Raw genomic sequence first — 9,523 nt, forward strand, 5'->3', positions numbered from 1 at the left:
TTCCGCTGGCTCCGTCTAGGCCCCCCCACCCACCGACGTCACCCCCCCCCAGGCGCTCCCTTCCCAGGTCAACCGTTTTCCCCACCAGCGCCGTCTGGGGGTGCCGAAGCTGCCATGGAGATCGAAGACATGCTCCCGGGAGTCACAGACGCCCGAGCCTCCACTGGAGTCACCACCGAAGCTCCGACGATCACAGAGGACGACCAGGGCCACCGATCGACTGATTGCTTCATTTTAATTGTAAACTGTAAATCTAAACCATCAAATGTACATAGCTATCAGAATTGTAAATAGTTACTAAACACTGTACGGAGGTATTGCGGTACCTCCATAACTAATTATACCATGTTGCCATGTTTTGTGGTTTCAGGCCACCACCCCCGCCGGACTCTTTTTAACAAGGGGTGAATGTGGTATTATAGGTATTACAGTACCTGATAGGCTAAAGCACCATTGGTGGAAACTGTATGCTTTCTATCACAGGGCAGCACGGTAGCATTGTGGATAGCACAATTGCTTCACAGCTCCAGGGTCCCAGGTTCGATTCCCGGCTTGGGTCACTGTCTGTGCGGAGTCTGCACATCCTCCCCGTGTGTGCGTGAGTTTCCTCCGGGTGCTCCGGTTTCCTCCCACAGTCCAAAGATGTGCAGGTTAGGTGGATTGGCCATGATAAATTGCCCTTAGCGTCCAAAATTGCCCTTAGTGTTGGGTGGGGTTACTGGGTTATGGGGATAAGGTGCAGGTGTTGCCCTTGGGTAGGGTGCTCTTTTCAAGAGCCGGTGCAGACTCGATGGGCCAAATGGCCTCCTTCTGCACTGTAAATTCTATGATAATTCTACGATAATGTATGTATGAGAATGTATGATAGCTCCGCCCTGCTAGGTGGGGTATAAGAACCTATGCCGCCCCAGCAGCCTTCAGTCTGTACCTGAGCTGCTGGGGGAAACATCTAGCTTATTAAAGCCTTCAGTTGGACTACAACCTCGCTTTAGTGGTCATTGATCGTGCATCACCTCCTTTTTACAACTGTTGATGTATTTACACCACGCAGATTGCAGCAGTTCAAGAAGATGGCTCACCATGACCTTCTCAGGGGCAATTAGGGATGGACACTTAAATACTGCCCATGCCAGAGATAACCACCTCCCATGAAAGAATTTGAAATGTTCTCACTGATAAGGAGGGAAACATGAAGTGTCCGATAATGCAAAACAAGGGAATTATGCTGGCATTTCAGCTTTACTTTTGAAGATCTAAAAAAATACATAATCATTTTTTAATTTCACTCTGTCTCTTTTATTTCTCTCTTAATTCGACCTCTCTTTCCCTTTCTTTATTTTACTTACTAAAAATAATTTGACATTCAATTCACTACGAACGTTCACTAGATTGTTACCGGGGGTGAGAGAGGTGTCCAGTGAGGAGAGATTGGGTATAATTTGCCACGCCATCCACAAATATTAACTCCCACCACCACTGACACACAGTAGCAGCAGTGTGTACCATCTACAGGATCCACAGCAGCAACTCACCAAGGATCCTTAGGTAGCATCTTCCAAACCAACTATTGTCTACAAGGACAAGGGCAGCACACACATGGGCGCAACACCACCTCAAAGTTCCCATCGAAGCCACTCACCATTGAGACTTGGAATATATCACCGTTTCTTCACCATCACTAGGTCAAAATCCTGGAGCACCCCACCCAACAGCACCATGAGCTTACCTACCCCAGATGGACTGCAACAGTTCAAGGAGAACCTCACCACCATCTTCTCAAGGACAATTAGGGATGGACATAAATGCTGGCCTAGCCAGTGAAGCCCACATCCCATGAATGAACCATAAAATATATATATAAATATATATACACACTTGGAAAATAAAATCAGGAGGCGGCCATTTGGCACTTCAAGACTGCTCCCCCATTCATTATGATTATGGCTGAGTGTTGAGTTCAATACCCTGATCCATCCTTTCCCCCCATATCCCTTGATTCCTTTAGCCCCAAGAGCTATACCTATAGCGCAATTTAACTAAATGGGTCCAAAGTCCCAAAATGAGTGCGTTTAGCTGCCTGTCTCCCGGCATTCTCAATACCGAGCGATACAATGCTTTCAAACGTCACTCATGTTAGACAGAGAACCTCAATGGAGAACGCGCGGCCGAGACCACACATAGCCCAGTTTTCTGCCACGAGGAGCTCCACTCGCTGGAACTCCTCAGTATAGCGAACGATCGGGATGCAATTTTAAAATGGAGCCTCTGACATAACCCATGGCGCCCCCCCCCCCAATGCCCCCCCTGCACCCTTCCTACCACCCACGTAGGGCATGACGCCCCGATTGCCACCGCACAAAAAATGCCTGATTAGCACCTTGGCAGTGCCAATCTGGCACCCTGGCAGTGCTCCTGCCAGCTTGTAGTGCCATCTGGGCATCTTGCCAATGCCAGGCTGGCACCCAGGTGCCAAGCTGGCACTTCCAGGATGCCAGGATGGCAGTGCCAGAGTACCTAGGTGACATCAGCAGTGCCAAGTTATTCCCATGAGAACTTCTCCGTCTGGCCCTGTTTGTGGAGACCAGTATTGAATGATGCATGCCCAAGGTCTCCGAGGCAAAGGCTAGATCCCAACGCCTCCGGTGCCTCGGGAAACTGAATATTAGAATGAGACGCACTGTCTTGCTTTAATATGCAGGTTTGCCAAAAGGTGATCCCGCCCACAACGGGTGTTAGATCTCACAAGGCATTGCGAGATGGGCAGATCTCAGGAGTGGCGTGTCCCGGCTTCTATCCGCGGCGCACTACTTTTGGCCTTGAATACCTTCTGTGGGAGAGTAGAGAATTCCACAGATTCACCACCCTCTGGGTGAAGACATTTCGTTCCACTTCAGTCCTAAAAGCTTTACCCCTTATCCGCAAACCATGACCCCAAGTTCTGGGCTCCCCAACCATCGGGACCATTCTTTCTGAATCTACCCTGTTTAATCCTGTTAGAATTTTATAAGTTTCTACGAGATCCCCTCTAACTCTTCTAAACTCCAAAGAATAGAATCCTAACCGACTTAGTCTCTCCTCATACGACAATCCCGCCACCCCAGATATCAGCCTGGTAAACCTTCACTGCGCTTCCTCCACAGCAAGAACATCCTTCCTCAGATAAGGAGACCAAAACTGCACACAATACACCAGGTGTGGCCTCATCAATGCCCTGTACAATGCAGTAAAACATCCCTATTCCTATACTCAAATCCTCTTGCTATGAAGGCCAACATACCATTTGCCTTCTTTACTGCCTGCTGTACCTGCACGCTTATTTTCAGTGACTGATGCATGAGGACACCAAGGTCTCACTGAGTATTCACCTCTCTCAATTTTCACCCATTCAAATAATAATCTGCCTTCCTATTTATGCCACTGAAGCGGATAACCTCAAATTTATCCACATTGTACATCTGCCATGCATATGCCCACTCACTCAGCCTGTCTAAATCCCGCTGAAGCTTCTCTGCATCCACCTCACAGTTCACCCTCCTACCCAACTTTGTATCATCTGCAAATTTGGAGATAATGCATTTGGTTCTCTTGCCCAAATCATTAACATATAAAAATAATAGGTTAACAGTTTATAGAATTTACAGTGCAGAAGGAGGCCATTCGGCCCATCGAGTCTGCACCCGCTCTTACAAAGAGCACCCTACTCACAGTTGGGGTCCTAGCACAGATCCCTGCAATACCCCACTAGTCACGGCCTGCCAATCAGAAAAATATCTTTTGCTTCCTGTCTGCTAACCAGATTTCTATCAATCTCAAGACACTACCCGCAATCCCATGCTTTTTAACTGTACTTAGAAATCTGCTATGTGAGACCTTGTCGGAAGCCTTTTTAAAGTCTAAATAAACCACATCCACCCGTTGTCCTTGGGCAACTCTACGAGTTACATCTTCAAAATATTCTAGTAGATTTGTCAAACATGATTTCCCTTTTGCAGATACATGCTGACTTTGTCTGATTACACGCTGCTTTCCAAATGCTGTGCTATGAAATCCTTGATAATGGACCCTTGCAAATTCCCTACTACTATATATATATAATTTCTTTTGGGTTCAGATGAATGGGAGGTGATCTCATTGAAACATATAAAATTAATATAGCGTTGGCAGGATAGATGCTGAGAGGCTGACTCCCTTTGTTTGGAACCATGTAAGATCCATTTTGATTGGAGGATTGGCTTGTTATGGCTCAAATTCAATATTGGCAGAGATGAACACAATAGCCAATGTGCGGAAATTTGTCCGATATCTTTAAAACTACCAGGCACATTGAGGCATTCAGAAGTCTCTCTGAAACAGCAGTCATTTTTTTCCTGATTACGATCCAGATCATTTAAATTCTTGAGTGGGGAAATTTGGAAGAATTCGCCTTCTACTGAATTCTGCCAAACTGCGTTCGGGCTGGGGGGAGGTCGGGGAGTCTTTTGGGGGCCTCAAAGATCGGGACACCATTTAAAAATGGCGTGCCGATCTCGCATTACAACGGGCAGTTTTGACGAGCGGAGCTCCCACATGTGCGACCTCAGCCGCGTGTTTCCCGTTCAGGCCCCTTATTCAACATGCATCGCGTTAAATGGCCATATTAAATGCCAGAAACCACTCGGCTAAACACACTCGCTCGGGTACTTTTTTCCCTTTTGGGAAGATCACCCCCCAAGTCTTTTCAGTGTGCCCTGGATTTGACTTCTGAAGATCTGGATACTCTAGTCTCCTACCAGCTCTAAACAAGATTTCTGATTCTTCCCAACTCTCAGCTGCATGGAGCACTTTACAGAACAGCAGTGTTTTTCTCTGTCTCACCAAAGGGCATCAGTTAACTCATCTCCTTTGCGTGTAAAATGCAATAGTCTTTAACATAGCAAATATCCAGTTTATATATAATCTAATAATCTTTTATTATTGTCACAAGTAGGCTTACATTAACACTGCAATGAAGTTACTGTGAAAATCCCCTAGTCGCCACATTCTGGCACCTGTTCAAGTACACAGAGGGAGAATTCGCAATTTCCAATTCACCTAACAAGCACGTCTTTTGGGACTTGTGGGAGGAAACCGGAGCACACGGAGGAAACCCACGCAGACACGGTGAGAACATGCAGACTCCGGACAGACAATGACCCAAGCGGGAATCGAACCTGGGACCCTGCTGCTGTGAAGAAACAGTGCTAACCACTGTGCTACCGTGCCGCCCACAGAATACGATTAAGGTGTTAAAACTCACAGCAGGTAGACTCTAATAACTCAATCAGACGTGTCACTAATAAGATTTCTTAGAATGGGTGAAGATGATTTAAAATAAGTGTTGTATTATAAAGACATCTTAAATGAGCATATGCAAAATTAATCAGGGACGAAATTCTCCGGAAACGGCGCAAATCAGTCGGGCATCGCGCCGCCCCAAAGGTGCGGAATGCTCCGCATCTTTGGGGGCCGAGCCCCAACCTTGAGGGGCTAGGCCCACGCCAGACAAATTTCCACCCCACCAGCTGGCGGAAAAGGCCTTTGGTGTCCCGCCAGCTGGCGCGAAAATGACATCTCCGGGCGGCGCATGCGCGGGAGCGTCAGCGGCCGCTGACGGCATTCCCGCGCATGCGCAGTGGAGGGAGTCTCTTCCGCCTCCGCCATGGTGGAGACCGTGGCGAAGGCGGAAGGAAAAGAGTGCCCCCATGGCACAGGCCCGCCCGCGGATCGGTGGGCCGCGATCGCGGGCCAGGCCACCGTGGGGGCACCCCCCAGAATGCCCCGCGCCCCCCCAGGACCCCGCCCGCGCCGCCTTGTCCCGCCGGTAAGGTAGGTGGTTTAATCTACGCCGGCGGGACAGGTATTTCTTAACCACCCCACACTGTGTGAGTTATTGAACTCAGGGGATTGATTTACAACTGCTGGCATAAATTGTTTAAAAAACAGTGCTAAACCTACCTCGATATATACGTACGAAGAGGCACCAGGTCATCTGGGCCATCTCACTTGCATTAATTATTCACAAATTTGGTTTCAGTTAGCAAACTATTGTTGAGAGAATAATGAATATAAATAACATTTAGAAGGGTTGGAACAATTACAATAACAGGAAGTGTCACAAGGTGGGCATAAAAGTTCCGAAAGCCTAAACATAAAGCATCTGAAGTAATCAGGAAGGCCTTCGGCCGAAGGGTCTGGAGAGTAAGAATTGGCTGATTTAAAGAATGAAGGGAAAAAGAACCTCACATGTAGGCTTGAAGCTGCAGCTCCCCAATTAGGTCAGCTCTATGTTAGCAGGATGTTCTTGTTGTGGACGGTGCAACTGAGCCTCTGCCTCCCCTGTCTCTGAACAGATATTTCCCCATAGACATTGCCAGGGAGGTGCAACAATCCTTAAACATGTTGCTATTGTCATCACGTTGGAAATGGATGATTCTTCTCTGGACAATAATCACCCCGCCATGCAGTACAATGAAAAAAAGAACATGAGTGCTAAGCTGCGATCGGGGTACACCCGAAGAACAATCCATTGTGACAGTTAGTCCTTCATGTATATCTGTGCTATTAGGCACGTAAGTTGAAACCTCGTCATGCGCTAATCATCTGCAAAGGTTAAGTAGACTTCTCTGTGCAGATGTGGATAATAATAATCTTTAATATTGTCACAAGTAGGCTTACATCAACACTGCAATGAAGTTACTGTGAAAATCCCCGAGTCGCCGGGTACATTGAGGGAGAATTCAGAATGTCAAATTCACCTAACAAGCACGTCTTTCGGGACTGGAGAACCCGGAGGAAACCCACTCAGACACGAGGAGAACGTGCAGACTCCGCACAGACAGTGATCCAAGCCGGGAATCGAACCTGGGATTAACCACTGTGCTACCTTGCCGCCGGCTGACAGGCACAGAGGACCCCTCATGTAGGTGTCCTCCCTGCATCCTTCCAGATAGCCAACGTTTCTTTTCAGGATCTCAGGATATTTAAATGGGAAACCCATCAATGCCAGTCTTGGTACTGAGATAACAAAATTTAAAACGTTAGGTGCAAAGGCACCCAAGAATTTAAGTTTCAGGAGTTCGGAAAATGGGCTCGAACTGGTTTCCAAACTACTCGATTATTATTTATGGCTCTTTAGACTTATCTTCTGGGAATTCTTCAGCAATCCGGGATGCTCACTCGTATGGAATTTCTGTTGAAGTATCGTAAAATCCAAAACACCGGATGCAAGCAAGCAGAGGCAGGGCCAGCCTGATGCTTTTGTGTCACCCACTAATATCGTGAAGTTTCTGCCATTTCAAGCAGGAACCTCCTCCATCTGCATGGTCAACTGATGGAGAAAGGGGGTGAAAACCATTCAACAGGGGATTCCATCCTTTTATCCCATCATAGCATTCTGTAAGAAAGTGCAGATGGGATAAAGGTGTCTCACTGGGCGTCCTCTTGCCTGGGTCAGAACATCCACAGTTCAAAACCCACACCAAATATTTGAGCATAATACCTCGACTGATATTCCGGCCTAGTACTTATGGAGCACTGCATTGTCAGACATGCCAGCTTACTGATTAGACGTTAAAAATGTCTCTCAGGTGGGAGAAGGGATTTTGTCCCCGATGTCCTGGTCAATATTTATCCCACCACCAGAATCACTGAAATACAATGGCTGGAATTCGACCCAATATTCCCCACGGCTGCTTACCCAGAAGTGGGCTGGCAGATGGTGGGGGGCATAACGTTGGGTGGCATGGTGGAGGAGGAACCAGTATTTGCTTGAATGTTCCCAGCAGTGGGGGAGGCATCAGGCAGTCCAGTCTTGTGCTACTCCCTTGGGCTACATTAGGGTGAGGGTTAAGGTTGGTAATTCAGGTGCATCCCAGCTGGCAGTCTGACAGCAGCCCGGGGAGGGTTCCCTCCTGTTTGGGCACGCTGTGCACTCTTCCACCCACAGTGCTCGCCACCCCTGCTTGTCCTCCCATTGCCTTCCCGATCATGCAATACCCACTACCACCCCAACCCCCCTCCTGCCCCCCCAGTTTATCAAATAAACCCCCCACCGAACTTATAAAACAAAATAATAAATAAAATGAGTAAACTGAATAAAAAATAAAAAAAATTAAATGAATAAAATAAATGAATAAAACCCCCCCAAACTTGTAAAACAAAAAGCTGCGACCGTTTAAAAAAAAAGCGGCTGCACTGCACATGCGTGCGCAGTGCGGCTGCATTTTTTTTACATGTTCGCGGCCATTTTGAAGGCCGCTTGCAGCCGGCGTTATTAACAACTTCATGTTGTGCGCAGATTTGCACGATCGGGAGCACAGCGACGGATGGCTCCGCGACCCTCCTGACACCCGCCCACGACCCACCCGCGGGTTTGACAGTGCCTGGTCTTTAACATGCTTTCGGACATACTGAGATTGTGGAAGTTCCTATATGAACAGTCTGGCAATATTTTGCTGAATCTGGATTAGTGGGAAGAGGGGCAGGAGGAAGAGGGGAAGGGGCTTTGCGGCCATGCCGGAAGTTAAAATTCAAACAATCTGGAGACGGAACTCGGCCCAACCTGAACCTGCCTACTTCTGATTTTAACAGAAGCTGGACAAGAGGCGACTGAACAACCCACTCACAGGTAGCAGATTGATTATTTAATATTATAATGAAACCGTGACTCTTTATTTTAACAGCCATTCTGTAATTAAAGCCAGGCAGTCGGTTTCCCTGGCCATGAGGAACTTGGCAGCTGAGAGGAGACGTGAGGGGCTGAATCTCTGAGGGGAATGCACAGCACTGTTTGCCCATCAGGTGGTGGTGGAGCGCCCAACAACCTACCCAGTCAACAGCATCATGCTGTCCATCTGCATCACCTCCTACCATTGTACCACCCCAGAACCACCATCGGAATCTCATGATCACCAACGGACATCCCCCACCTCCCCCATCCCTTCCGACCACCATTAGAGATTTGCTCCCATGACTACCCGACTATACCCACAATCGGAATCTCCCTGTGTTTTGGAATTGCCCCCTCCCTCCACCGAATATCAACATCCACTCCCGCATTTCCCACCCCCACCTTCCCCCATGGCCTCTGTAACGTCCCTAAACACCTGCACTCATAAGCTTTGGTTTTGTGAAATAAGCATTTTGCCTAAAAGGCCTCTGGCCTGTCATTCAGGCAGCCTGTGGGTGGGAACCTCCCAGAAGTAAATTGAAAGCAGCTCAACTGCTAATTCTGCATAATGTTTAGGAAACCCTTTTATATTTGCAGGTTTCCTGATCTGACACGACAACCCACTTCACCACATCCCCCTCCCCACCCGTCTGTCAACCGGAATAGGACTCGACTCCAGTCTAAAATCCAGTCCACGGTCTTTCTTGCTTCTTTTATGTTGCAGATGTTTCAGTTGCTTATGAGTCACTCAGTTTGTGTCAATCGAGAAGTTGACCTGTTCCAGAGCGGGATGATTCAGCAATGAATCAAAGCTTGCGAAAAAAAGCACATAGGCTG

This window comes from Scyliorhinus torazame, chromosome 5 (genome assembly GCF_047496885.1).
Source record: "Scyliorhinus torazame isolate Kashiwa2021f chromosome 5, sScyTor2.1, whole genome shotgun sequence".
Taxonomy (NCBI): Eukaryota; Metazoa; Chordata; class Chondrichthyes; order Carcharhiniformes; family Scyliorhinidae; genus Scyliorhinus; species Scyliorhinus torazame.